Below are 14,069 nucleotides of genomic sequence, written 5' to 3'. Positions count from 1 at the left end.
AAGGTCAGGGAGTAAACTATGGTGAGGATGCGCCCGTTTTATCTGCTTGGACATCCCATCTGGTTTTTCCCAATCATTTCGTGATGAAATGACCCACTCCTCTTAATATCTTTACAAAATCACCATCAACAGGTTGACAATGAAGCCCCTGAACTCCACAACAGAGTAAGGCCCACATAAGTGATCTCAGACACTATCAACCAAGAATTGAAGGATCCTAGAACTGGCATGGATCCTAAAGCCCAGCTCTCTGTCCCCTCTTTCCATTAACATTTGGATCTTAATAGGCAGAAATCCTTTACAATCCTGAGGATCCTGGAGACAGCTGGAATTCCCCAGCATGCTGGGGACTAAGAAAGGGCAGCAGGTGAGGCACCCAGGAAGCACTCATGAGGAGCTGACTGATGTGCATCCAATGCCCTCTGAACTGATCCAAATGTCTCAATCAAAGGAGAAAAAGCTGCCACAGATGAATTAAAAGGAATCACATGCACTCACGCGCACACACACACACACACCTCCTAAGCCCTTTTTTGGCCTGTGAATCTACAAAGGTTTTTAAATATAAATTAATAAACTCTTCCTACACTCATGTGAAGCATGATTTAATGAATATATTTCTCAACCTGTCTGGGATGCATTAACATGACATTTGCCCAGATCATGGGAGTTTGTCTTAAAATACTCAAAGGAGTTACTATCAAAGATGGCAGTCAGCACTCATTAGTATTTATAAGGCATTCCATTACAGTAGCATCTCTCAAATGAAAAGGTAAAGAACACTTATCAATATTAAAACCATCATCTTTTAAAAAGGTTAAATCGATTTTTCTCCACCACTTGGATTCCATCAATGCCAGTGTCAGTGCGATGAAGTGGACATTATCATGTGACAGCTTAAATTGATAATTCCCAAATGAACTTTCCCTAGTTTTCTATCATTTCTCAGTCTGTGGATTTTGCAACCCATTTCATAGAGCCTCGGCTAGAACAAAGGCTTAGAATGATTAAAAACATCCAAATCAATCTTCCCACTGAGCTAAAATACTGCAAATGAGTTTTTCAATATGAAGCAATTATTAGGTTCTATTAAGGGAGGTAAACATGACACATTATATGGCATTAAAGTTAAATGAGTCTCTCCACCATCAATATTTCCAAACAACAAGAGCATCAGCCACTGCAGCTACTCCTTAAGGGGAGGCTATGGTGCTTCAGGTATCAGGTACTAAGCACTTTAGAAATACTATCCTATAATCCTCATAACTCTATAAGGTAGGTACTATTAGATGCCTCATTCACTGACGAATAAACTGAGGCACAGAAAGCTTAAGTAACTTTCCCAGTGACACACAATTACTACATAGTAGAGCTGAGATTCAGGCTCATTGGCTCAGCTCCAAATACTTGACCTTTAAGCCACCTGTCCTTCAGTCTCTGACACCTCATTTCCTGTAGGTGACAGTTTCAGTGTCCATTCCTAATATGTGTAGCATTGCAAAGGGTCCTTCAGCAAAGTTCCAAGAGGCTACACAATGTGAGAGGAACAGAGACAAAAGTGACGACCTCTCCCCAAGCCTTTGACAGCCAGTCCCTCCCATTCTTCCAGACTCAAGTCACATTTTTCCTCCCCACTCTCAGCCTACACAGACCTCATCTGCCTTTAAAATCCTCTCTGCTCCGAAGCGGTTACCACTAATAATCTTTTCATGAAGATGAAGCTTGACACTCCAGGGAGACAAGTATTTTGAAACTAGAAAACATTTCCATTTTCTCTATTGCCCTGTTTAAACGTGAAATCATAGCTAATCAATATTTTTGGCTGGGGGAGGAGCAATCAGAAATGTAGGTATGTGCTCCAATGAAGCCATTGACTAGGTTTCGCCTTCCAAAGCCTTCAAAGGTACTCTTTTGTCTATATATATATATACACACACACACACATATATTTATATATGTATATATACACATACATATGTATATATACATATATACACATACACATATGTATATGTATATATACATATATACACATACACGCGTATGTGTATATATACACCTACACATATGTATATGTATATACACACACATATGTATATGTATATGTATATACACACACATATGTATATGTATATATACGTATATGTACATATACGTATATATACATATATGTACACATATACAAATATATACATATATAGTATATATATACACTATATATGCATATATATACACATATGTGTATATATACACACATATATGTATATATACATACATATATGTATATATACACAAATATATGTATATATACACACATATAAGTACATATACACACATATATGTATATATACACATATATATGTATATATACACATGTATATAAATATATACACGTATGTATATAAATATATATACATATGTATGTAAATATATATACATATGTATGTAAATATGTATACATATATGTATGTAAATATATATACATACATGTGTATATACATATGTATATATACACATATGTGTATATACATATATACACATATATGTATAAATATATACACACAAATATGTGTGTATAAATATATACATATGTGTGTATAAATACACAAACATGTATAAATATATAATATGTGTATATAAATATACTAACATGTATAATATATAATATATGTGTATAAATATATACACATATATGTGTATACATATGTATGTATAAAAATATATATACATATGTATGTATATACATATACGTATAAAAATATATATACATATGTATGTGTATACATATACGTATATAAATATAGATACATATGTATGTGTATACATATATGTATATAAATATAGGTACATACGTATGTGTATACATATACGTATATAAATATAGGTACATATGTATGTGTATACATATACGTATATAAATATACCTATGTATGTGTATACATATACGTATATAAATATACCTATGTATGTGTATACATATACGTATATAAATATACCTATCTATGTGTATACATATACGTATATAAATATACCTATGTATGTGTATACATATACGTATATAAATATACATACGTATGTGTATTCAGATACGTATATAAATATACATACGTATGTGTATACATGTACGTATATAAATATACATACGTATGTGTATACATGTACGTACATAAATATACATACGTATGTGTATACATGTACGTACATAAATATATACACATACATATGTGTATACATATACGTACATAAATATATACACATACGTATGTGTATACATATACGTACATAAATATATACACATACGTATGTGTATACATACAGATGTATACAAATATATACACATACGTATGTGTATACATACAGATGTATACAAATATATACACATACGTATGTGTATACATATAGATGTATACAAATATATACACATACGTATATGTGTATACATATATACGTATATACGCATATGTGTGTATACACATATACGCATGTGTATATACACACATACGCATATGTGTATACACACATACGCATATGTGTATACACACATACGCATATGTGTGTATATACATATATGTATATATGTATATATACACACGTGTGTATATATAATATGTATATATACACACGTGTGTATATATACATACACATATGTGTGTATATAAATATATGTGTATGTATATATACATACACATGTGTGTAAATGTGTATGTATATACACACACGTATATATATACACACCCGTAAATATATACACACCTGTAGATACATATATACACACCCGTAGATACATATATACACACCTGTAGATACATATATACACACACGTAGATACATATATACACACATAGATACATATATACACACGTAGATACATATATACACATATATATGTAGATACATATATACACACATATATGTAGATACACATATATACACATATATATGTAGATACACATATATATACATATATTTAGGAAACACTGTCAGCTAACCCCAGAAGTGGCCAGGCTTTCATCAAATTATACGGTAACTACCAAGAAACCACTAAACCCAGTACTGCCAATAGGATATGTGCATGTGCAATACTCGCTTTCTGACCTCAAAACTTAGTTAAAAATGCAAAAGGGAAAAACATCTTTAAAATGAAAATAAAAATCTAAAGTTTAAAAAAAACTTTCAGTGTCTAGTGTCTCATCTCTAAAAATAACAGCCTCAAGTTGGGTAAATAGACTAGATTTTTTAAATTGTTACTGGCCCAAAAATGTGCCTCTTGTTTCTTTTAATACTGTAATTTAGTATCAGATCCTACCATGCTTTCTCATCCTTATCCTGGTTAGAAGGCAATGTAGAAAAAAACCTCAGCAGTGCACAGATGTCTGATCTCTGAGAAAGCTGACATAACAACGTAGGCAGGCACTTACCCAAACCTCTGTAGGTTTGCTTATTACGAAGAATCCAGACTCCCTCTTTTCCTTGAATAATAGACATTTATGAAGTATCTGTTATGTGCAAGGCAGTCTACATGTATTCTTACTAACATCCACAGGCATCTCAAAGTATTTTCATCTCCATTTTACAAATGAGAAAACTGAGTTCCAGAGATGTCAACGTCCCACAGCTAATATATGGCAGAACTGATATTTGAGCTGGGGTTTGTCTGAATTCAAAACCCAGACTTTCCCCAGTAACAAGGTGGTTTGAGGGAGCCATAGCATAGGCCTTCATTACTTGCTCACTGGAGTAGAAACGTTTTAAGTGGTTCCATTCTGCACCTACTTCATCAGAAGTGGCCTACAGGAACTCTTGCTGAATGGAGAGAATAATTTGGAACCTTTTCTCTCCTTAATCATTTCAACAACCATACACAGTAGTGCTAATTCTCCTGATCTCAAAGAAACTAATAAAATCTAATAATAAATGCCAGACTTTTAAAAAACTATAAAATATTAAACAAATTCAAAGTCTGTTTAATATTCTCAGGTCCAAGGATAATTTTTTTAATGACATTTTAAAGACAAAAATAAAAAGCCCTATTATCTCACCACTGAATTAAACCTGGTAACTTTTTTTTTTTTAAGTGGGTATGCCTTAGGAAACTGTAATTGTGCCTAGAGGCACAGGATAAAAAGTGACTTAGCTCAAACTAGACCATCTCCACAAAGGAACCACTAGTAAGTTTCTAGCACTCATTTCCAGAAAAAAAATATATATATCTGCATGCATACATCAGCACACAGTATTGTTCTATACTATTCTATCCTATGCTTAATCACATACTTTAAAAAGCAACAATAATACAAATGCCTTGTAAGTACTAAGTCAGTCAGCTCTGACCCACTGCCACCAGCAAAAAGATATGACAGGCAAGACCTGGTTTTCCGACTGGCCAGATTTAGGATATTACTACAAACCATGGAAACAACCAAAATTGCACAAACAAGACATCCAGAATTGGTCAGCAAAATTTGCATTAGAAAATAGGTTAAACAAAAATACAAAATTACCATTCATAACCTATAGTAAAATGGCTTCTTATTGGAATGAATATTAAACAACACCGATGAGTGTTCTCAAAAGCAGATGAGGCTGTGCCCGGCACATCAGATTGTAGGGTCCCAGGGAGTATTAGTTACATTCTTCCACTACTTTCCCCTGCCATTTACACCAGCCTCTGCATTTGCTCTCACATCCTAGAAAGCCACCGACTCTACATGAAACTAAAGGGGGATCCCTAGGAGATATCTCAGAAGCTCTGCTGGGGATAAGTGGAGTATTCAGAGAAGTAACCCCAGCATCTTGAAGACCACGATAACCAAAACATCCACCATGTTTGTATACTCTGGATCCTGAAAAGATCTTATTTGATAAGTGTGTCTTAATGCTAATAATAGATACACACCAAAAAAGTACCTTGATCTAATCAATAGCACCACAAGAATTTTCCTGGGTTTTGAAATGCCAACATCTGTATATATTTAAAAGGTTACATCATTCAAAAACATAAAAACACAATGAAGTTGTTCTCACATGAACACTTAGGAATTAAGTGTAGTAATATTTAGATGTGATTGCTAGCTTTGTTATACAAATCTAACAATCCTGTTTACAGCATCACTTGGATCAGACAAAGGATAGAGACTTTTCCAGATTACCCAGCTTCATATATACACAGTCATCTGGCAGGAAATTGCTCTTAAATGACATATTTATCAAGACCATGCTGCGTTTATCTTCACAACAGGGTTTAGCAAGATTCCAGGTCTACATGGATGTGGTTTTAAAGCCTCCCCTGTCATGAAGGATTTCACCTTTGCATTGAGCCTGAGAATGCACAGAACAGCTACTTCCAAACTCAGGAGGTAGAGGAATTTCTGAAATCTTAGTTGGAATGGGTCTTGCAACCCCTCAAGTCTTGGGGTGAAATAATTTCCCTGGGATGCAAAACAGAGTGCAGTGATTGAAATGGTTGAAACAGCACTAGCTTGAAATCAAATAACAGGGGTAGAAAGTAAAAAAAGACATAGGCCAGATTTCCAACCCAGTTGGGTGACCTTGTGCAAGTTCTAGGTTTCACTGAGTCTCAGTGTTCCCTTCAATAAAATGGAGATGATTCCTATCTAATAGGGTTCCTAAGAGGATTAGCATGACTAAGATAATGCTACCACTGAGTAGAGACTCTGAAGTATCAGGTAGCTAGTACACAAAATAAAATATACAGCAGCTAAATCTGTGTGTCCTGTAAACTAGGAAAAGCAAAAACTTCTACTTAAAAAACAAAACAAACAAGAAAAAAACCACCAATGAAAAGGCACAGCCTGACAACTGTACCCCAAAACTAAACAATAAAGTAATAATTCTGGATCTTGGGCTCATAGTGACAATGCTAGAAACTGACACGTGGCTTTGGAAAGGAAATTGGAGAGGAAATAGTTAATAAAAGGACCAAATACCAGTCTGTTATTACTGATCAGGGCCACACCTATCTGATCAAACATAATTTGGGGGCACATAAATAGTTCATGACATTTAAAAACAATTCATCAGATACTTTCCAAGCCCCACCGTGTCTTTTGGTTCAAATATTAACAGAGAAAACTTCCCCAGAACCTTCTTTCTCATTCTTTGCCAAAGTTACATGTCTCTGTGCCAACTCACATGAGGCTTAAGGGAGTGAAAGAAATGTCAGATAAATTCTACCTGTTTAGACAGGCCTAAAATGCTGAAGGCAACTTCCGCCAAGGATTCCTACGGAATTCAAAACATAGCACAGTGTCAGAAAAAGTAGGAGATAAGGAAGACAGGGGAGGGAGCTCATGTAAGTAAAGACTTAAAGGAGATGGAGATAATTATTTACTGGGCCTATTCCAGCAACAAACAAGAGGTCTTCAAGTGAAGCATTGTCGCTGTAGGACAAGGAACTCAGGACAGATTCTACCCAACAGATGTTGTCACCAATTGACCCAGTGAAAATAATAATTGAGCCTGCAGCACTCCTGAGCCCCAGATTATTCATGAAGGGGCAACTGGAGGTGGAACAGCTGATCCCAAAGGTCATTTCCAGACTATAAACCGAAGAAGCTAAGCATATCTATATACATATCTTTTACGTTAAGCAAGATTATTATAGCAATAATGGTTACTGTAGTCCAAGAAATATAATGTTATTTTTTGATATATTACCCAAGTTCTCAGGCTAAATCCAAACATGCTTCATAATGCTAAAAGTAGTTCCCCAACCACCACCTTAAAAAAAGTAAGCATTACCCAATCATTTTTGTTTTTGATTTTGGTATTTTTGTTTTTAATTTGGGTGTTTTTGTTTTTAGTTTTTCTTTTTTCTTTTTTTTTTTTTTTTTTTTTGCACTGTCAACTCCATTGTATCTTGGATTCTTCAAAACCCTTCACAGAACATGGGCGTGGTCACACAGATAGGTTTAATACTTCCTTTTTAGTTTTCCCCATCAGGTCGCAGACCTCTCATGAATATTCCCACTTATTAATAACTTGTCATTAACAAAGCTTAAACAGACTAGCCTAGGCTTTCAGTTCCTCAAAAGCATCCATCCAGTGATTTCTCAAAACACTCCCTCTGTGCTTCTCCATCTCCTTCCTGCCAGGCCTAGGTGGCACTTTGGATGTGGCCCTCACCACCTGCTCTCATAGCACCCTGTCCCTTACCCTTAACGAACAGCACACTTCACTGTAATCACTTGTGAAATTGTCTGGTTTCCCCTCTCAACTGTAAGCTCTGAGAGGATGAGGATCTATTTGTTTTATTCACAACTAAAATTTCAGCACATAACATGTATAGCACATGCTCAGTGAATAGTTTTTGGATAAAAGAACTTTTTTTTTTCTCCTAGCTACCTTTTAGCAGTTTTAAAAAAGCCTTCTACTTGGAGCACCTAAGAAAACCTATCTATTCTATATAAAAATTAATATTCTAACAGCTACTCCAAAGCAGCACTGGCCAATCTACACAATACACAAAATGATATGATTCATTTATGATTCATACGATATACATAAATTTAAAATGTGTGCTTTTATAACAGAAAATAACAAGAGGATATATGATAAACGTTTTACCTCATAAAAATGATATGGGCTCAAATTCTGAACACTAGCTTTCAACAACCTCCTTGTTCACTCCTCACTCTACTATGTCAACAAAAAAGAGTCAAACTCTGTAAAATATTTTAAGAGATTTATTCCGAGCCAAATATGAGTGACCATGGCCCGTGACTCAGCCCTCAGGAGGTCCTGAGAACATGTGCCCAAGGTGGTCAGGATGCAGCTTGATTTTATACATTTTAGAGAGGCATGACACATCAATGAAATACATTCAAGAAATACATCGGTTTGGTTCAAAAAGGCGTGACAACTCAAAGTGCGCGGGGCTGGGGGTGGCTTCCAGGCTATAGATAAATGTAAACATTTTCTGATTGACAATTGGTTGAGTTTGTCTAAAGACCTGGGATCAATAGAAAGGAAATGTTCAGGTTAAGATAAAAAATTGTGGAGAGCAAGGTTCTTTGAAGTCTTACAGTGGCTGCCCTTAGAGATGATAGATGACAAATGTTTCCTATTCAGACCTTAAAAGGTGCTAGACTCTTAATCTCTTCAGGATAGGGAGGGCCTGGAAGAAAAAGATCTAGCTTTAATAGAGATTCTTTACAGATGCACATGTGACCCCACAAAGGACAGCTTTGCGGGACCATTTCAAAATGTGGCAAAGAAACATACTTTTGGGGTAAAATATTTCCACTTTCTTCTTTGTCAGGTAATGTTATGCCAGAGTCAGATTGGAAAGTAAGTCATGATATACAGGGTTAAATGAAACCCATTTGATAAGAATTTATAGTTTGTAGGGCATGACTCCCCAGACCCCTTAAATAAGAATTTGGGCAGCATAAAAAAAAAAAAGGAAAAATCCGAGTTTAGTCCTGTCCTCAACTGCTTTCAATGGCCCTTGTTTGCTTTTCCACATTGAGGATGCCCTTCCACATCCACCTCTCAAATATCTCAAAGGCCAAAGAGAGTGGAGGATTCATCTCCACTCGCTGAAGAATGAGTTCAGTTGATTGAATTATTCAGTTGTTATAGCAACTGCATTATTCAATCAGTTGATATTTAGTCAATTATTCAATTACCATCCAAAGACCAGTTCTTTCAAATCTCTACATTGCCAACCTCTTTCCTGGAGTGCAGACCTTTATCCTATCCAATTATCCACCTAAAATCTCTACCTTGGGGTCATCCAGACATCTCAGACTCAGTGTCCATGAAGGTCATAATTCTCTGAAAAGAGGCTTCTCCTCCTCCAATACTGACTTATGTTATTGACACCAAGCCAGCAGCCCAAGGCTCAAACCTGATCCGCAGGCCCAGCACCTCCCTCTCTCTCATCACCCACCTCCACCTGGTCACCTGTGTAATCTTCCTAGTTATCTCTCAAATCCTGCCGCACCTCCACTTCCCTAAGGCCTTAATCAAGCCCAATAACCTACCTCCCTCCTGATCTACAATAACTTATGAGCGCCTTTCCTGCTGACTCACTGCCAGAGGGAGGGCATCTATTCTGTTCTCCCATAACATTGCACTACAAGGACTTCTATTCCGGTCCATGGGGATCATGTCTGTTTTGGTCACACTGTATCTCTTCTGGTGCCTAACATAATATTTAGCACAACTAGGCAGGCAACCAGTGACCACATGAATGAATGAACGCATGCATAGATGACACAGCTGGCATTCTCAGAATTAGATTCTGCTGCCTACCATAAACTCAAATTAATGTTTGTGTAAACATTTTTTTCTAGAGGGGAAGTAAAGGCATAGCAACCTTAGGTTTATACCCGAGAGCAAACCATCACTCTACGCACTCGCACACATATCCATGTCACTATCTGTACATTCTTACTCACGCTGCTTGACACCATGGGGCTATTTCGTAAAAAAAAAAAAAAAAAAAAAAAAAAAAAAGAAAGAAAGAAAAAAAAGGATTGAATCATAGGCAACTTTTTTTTTTTTTTACCAGAAAAAAAAAAAATGTAATAGGACAAGGCACAGCTCTTGTGAATATCTTCCAAAATGTAATGAACAAACACAGCATCACCTTCAAATCCTCTGTGGCCTGGGGAGGTGCTTGGCCTCTAGAAGAGAGGCCTCTAATAATCAGATCAAATCCCAGCATTCCTAAACAAGGAAACAAGGCCACCTTCCATAATCACCAACATCACTCCCCGCTGGGTAATCCATAGGAGCCCTTAATCATGACGCTATGGGAAATGGTATTTGCATGTGATGTAATCATTTATATGGAATCATGTCTATTCACTCATGAAATTTTAAAAGTCTGCATCAGGAGTAAATGACAATAAAGTTCTTCCTTCCTAGTTTGGAAATTTGTCTCTAATGAAAAATTTCTTAACCACAGTAGTCAGCAAATAACTACGATTGTTAAACAGGCACATCCCAAGCAATCCCAGGCCTGCCTCTCGGCCAATGCCAACACACAACAGTGGCATCAATGAAAACTCTCCCAGGCAAGATAAAAGAGGAAGGTTCTAAAACCAGACAGCCTGTGCTTGAATCCCAGCTGAACCACTTTCCAGCTGTGTGACTACGGACAATTTCCTATTTCTCTTTCAGTTTTCTCACATTTAAATCCAGGTGATCATAGCCCTGCGTTACCCAGGGTTTGTACCGAAGATTAAGAGTTAATATTTCTTAGCAAAATGCCTGGCACAACCTGAGTGCTCAATAAATGTTAGTGATAGTAATACAAATTATCATATTACAACACTAATATATTACTATTATTATTAATTTCAGTTCCCTCCCAGTGATCTCCATAAGGGATTCCATGCCCTATCTGTTCTCTTAAATATTAAGACCAGTGGTTTTCAGATTTTAGCACGCACCAGAATCATCCGGAGGGCTTCTGAAAGCACAGATTACTGTGCCCTAGACGCAGAGCTCCTAATGCGGGGTGCGTGAGAACGTGCATTTCTAACAAGTTAATCTCAGGTACGTAGGTGCTGCTGGACTCGAAGAACATCAGTGGAGGAGAATGAATGAGTCTAAACCACCAGGGCTTTTTTTTTTTTGAGACGGAGTTTCGCTCTTGTCTCCCAGGCTGGAATGCAATGGTGCGATCTTGGCTCACTGCTGCAACCTCCGCCTCCCAAGTTCAAGCCATTCTCCTACCTCAGCCTCCCAATTAGCTAGGATTATAGGCGCTGCCACCACACCGGGCTAATTTTTGTACTTTTAGTAGAGATGGGATTTCGCCATATTGGCCAGGCCAGTCTCGAACTCCTGACCTCAGGTGATCCACCCAACTCGGCCTCCCAAAGTGCTGGGATTACAGGCGTGAGCTACTGTGCCCGACCACCACCAGGGCTTTTAATGGCTCTCTGCTCACTTAGAATGACCCTCCTGGACTCCATCACAGTAACTCCAAACTCAGCTCAAGCCATCAGGAACCCTCCAAGGCCCCTGTGGCATCTCTATGCAAGCCATAGAGATCACAAAGCACTGTGATCAATGAAATCAGCTCCATGAGACTGGGAGTTCTTGACAATCAGGACTTCGCCTTACTCAGGACTTGGGACATTAGAAAACTCCCAATAAATGGTGACTGATAGTTGGAAAAGCCAATGGCCAAAGGCATCCCTGAGAAACAAACCAACCTGGAAAGTCTTGAAGACCAGCTCTCAGAATTGTTCGTTGGACATGAGTGTCCAGAGTGTCTCTGCTGTCCCATCCAGCAGTCTCTTCTCTGCTCAGTGGAGCATGAGTCCTTTGCCTTTAACCACAACTTTCCCTCTCACTCTTTGAGGGTAACAGAGCTTCAACTTTGGGCTTCTCACTAGCACGGCCCCCCGTGGGTGTGACAAGCTGCTGGGAAATGCTGAGTGTTCTCAGGGAGAGGGGAAGCCGGATTGCAATCAGCACGCCTGTTTTTGTAAGCATTGCTGGTAAATTGCCCCAAATCTCCACAGAAACAGGCAGCAATCTCCAGTAAATTATCATCTCTTTTTCTCATTTTAAATACATATTCACTTTCACACCTAATTTTGTATTAATTTTCGTAAAGAGAGTCTCCAAATTGTTTACCTTTTAGGCCTCACAAAACTTGGAACTGCCCCTGCTTCATATCCCCTACATACTCTCCTCCTTCCCCATGAGAACACCTTACCAGGTCAGGCACACTTTTATAAACACCTTCTAGGAAGGATTTAACAGCTCAGCTCCTAAAGAGGAGTTTAAGGTGTCTGGCTGTTTCACCTCCACGTGAAGATAGAGGGAAAAAAAAATCTGTGCCAAGATTGATGCAGGCAAAATATTCTACCTGATCCTCCCTTCACGGGCAAAGCCTTTTCTCAACAGTTAACTGGCAACAATTCAAGGTAATTTAAATATAAAACCCCTTCCATTTCTGTGTGTAATTACCAACAATTACAAGAAAAGTTTTAAGAAAGCAAGTGTTTTCCACAACAAGAAATATTATTTGAATTCAGGGTACTATTTTTCACTCACTTTCCATTCTCCACAGTACAATAATTTTAATTTGAAAATTACTTTCCTGGTTTACATGCACTTAAAGAAATTGTCAGTTGTTATAAATCCTTTATGCAAAAGTCAAATAAGGAACTTGATTCCTCGCCAGATCATCACATTGCAGTACTCTACAATTTCCAGAAGTAGTACTTCTGGAAATAGGTTTAAGGAAAAATATATATTCGTGTGTGAGCACAGGTTTACACAAACACAAAGTCTTTTCCAGGTGACAAGAGACCGCTAATCATCTTGCAGCTGTAAGAAATCAAGCTGAAATTGATTTCAAAGCCCACTCAGCTGAGAAACTCACCTCTGCAGGAGGAGACCATAGTAAAGCACACGAATAACAGGAAAATTCGCTGTTCCTTCCATGTATAACACAGAGAGAATATATATGCAATTTTATTAATTGGCCCTGTTTGGATATATCAGGCCTTTCAAAATATGTTAAGACACATAATAAATTTTATCTTTTAACATATTTTGAAAGGCCTTTCAAAATATGTTAAGACACATAATAAATTTTATCTTTTAAAGCTACATCTACTAGTCACAGATAGGTCACAGCTTGACCACACAAGTGCAATGAAAACAGTGCTCACTTCATTCCTGAGGACTACTTTAACTCCATTAATCCCCAGGAGATAGGATCTATGAATATAAATTTGAATTCTTATATTAAATCTGCCGGATTTACACTCTCCATCTTAGAGACAGCATGGAATAGTGAAAAAGTACGAGTTCTGCACTCAGAAATAGCCACATGCAATTTCTAAATTCACCACTGACCTTGTACAAATTACTGGACTCCTCTCTGCCTCAGTTCCTCGTCTGCACAGGGGAATAGTATCTACTTTGTAGATTTCATAGACAAGACAAAGTGCCTAGCATGGTGCTTGGCACAGAGCTAATTCTTAATAATCTTATTTTAAGCATGGTTTTGACAATTTTTGTTGCTTTGGAATGACTGATCAGGCTAATGACAGAGACTCTTCAAAGATGTA

At 37.2% G+C, this 14,069-nt stretch overlaps 1 protein-coding gene across 2 annotated transcripts in view; it reads right to left on the bottom strand.

Annotated features, from left to right (window-relative positions):
• MCTP2 (multiple C2 and transmembrane domain containing 2) overlaps nt 1-14,069 on the bottom strand; it is a 258,566-nt gene that overhangs the window by 243,108 nt on the left and 1,389 nt on the right. The window lies entirely within an intron of this gene.

Source organism: Pan paniscus, chromosome 16, assembly GCF_029289425.2.
Source record: "Pan paniscus chromosome 16, NHGRI_mPanPan1-v2.0_pri, whole genome shotgun sequence".
Taxonomy (NCBI): domain Eukaryota; kingdom Metazoa; phylum Chordata; class Mammalia; order Primates; family Hominidae; genus Pan; species Pan paniscus.
This window is presented reverse-complemented; position numbering and strand designations above follow the sequence as displayed.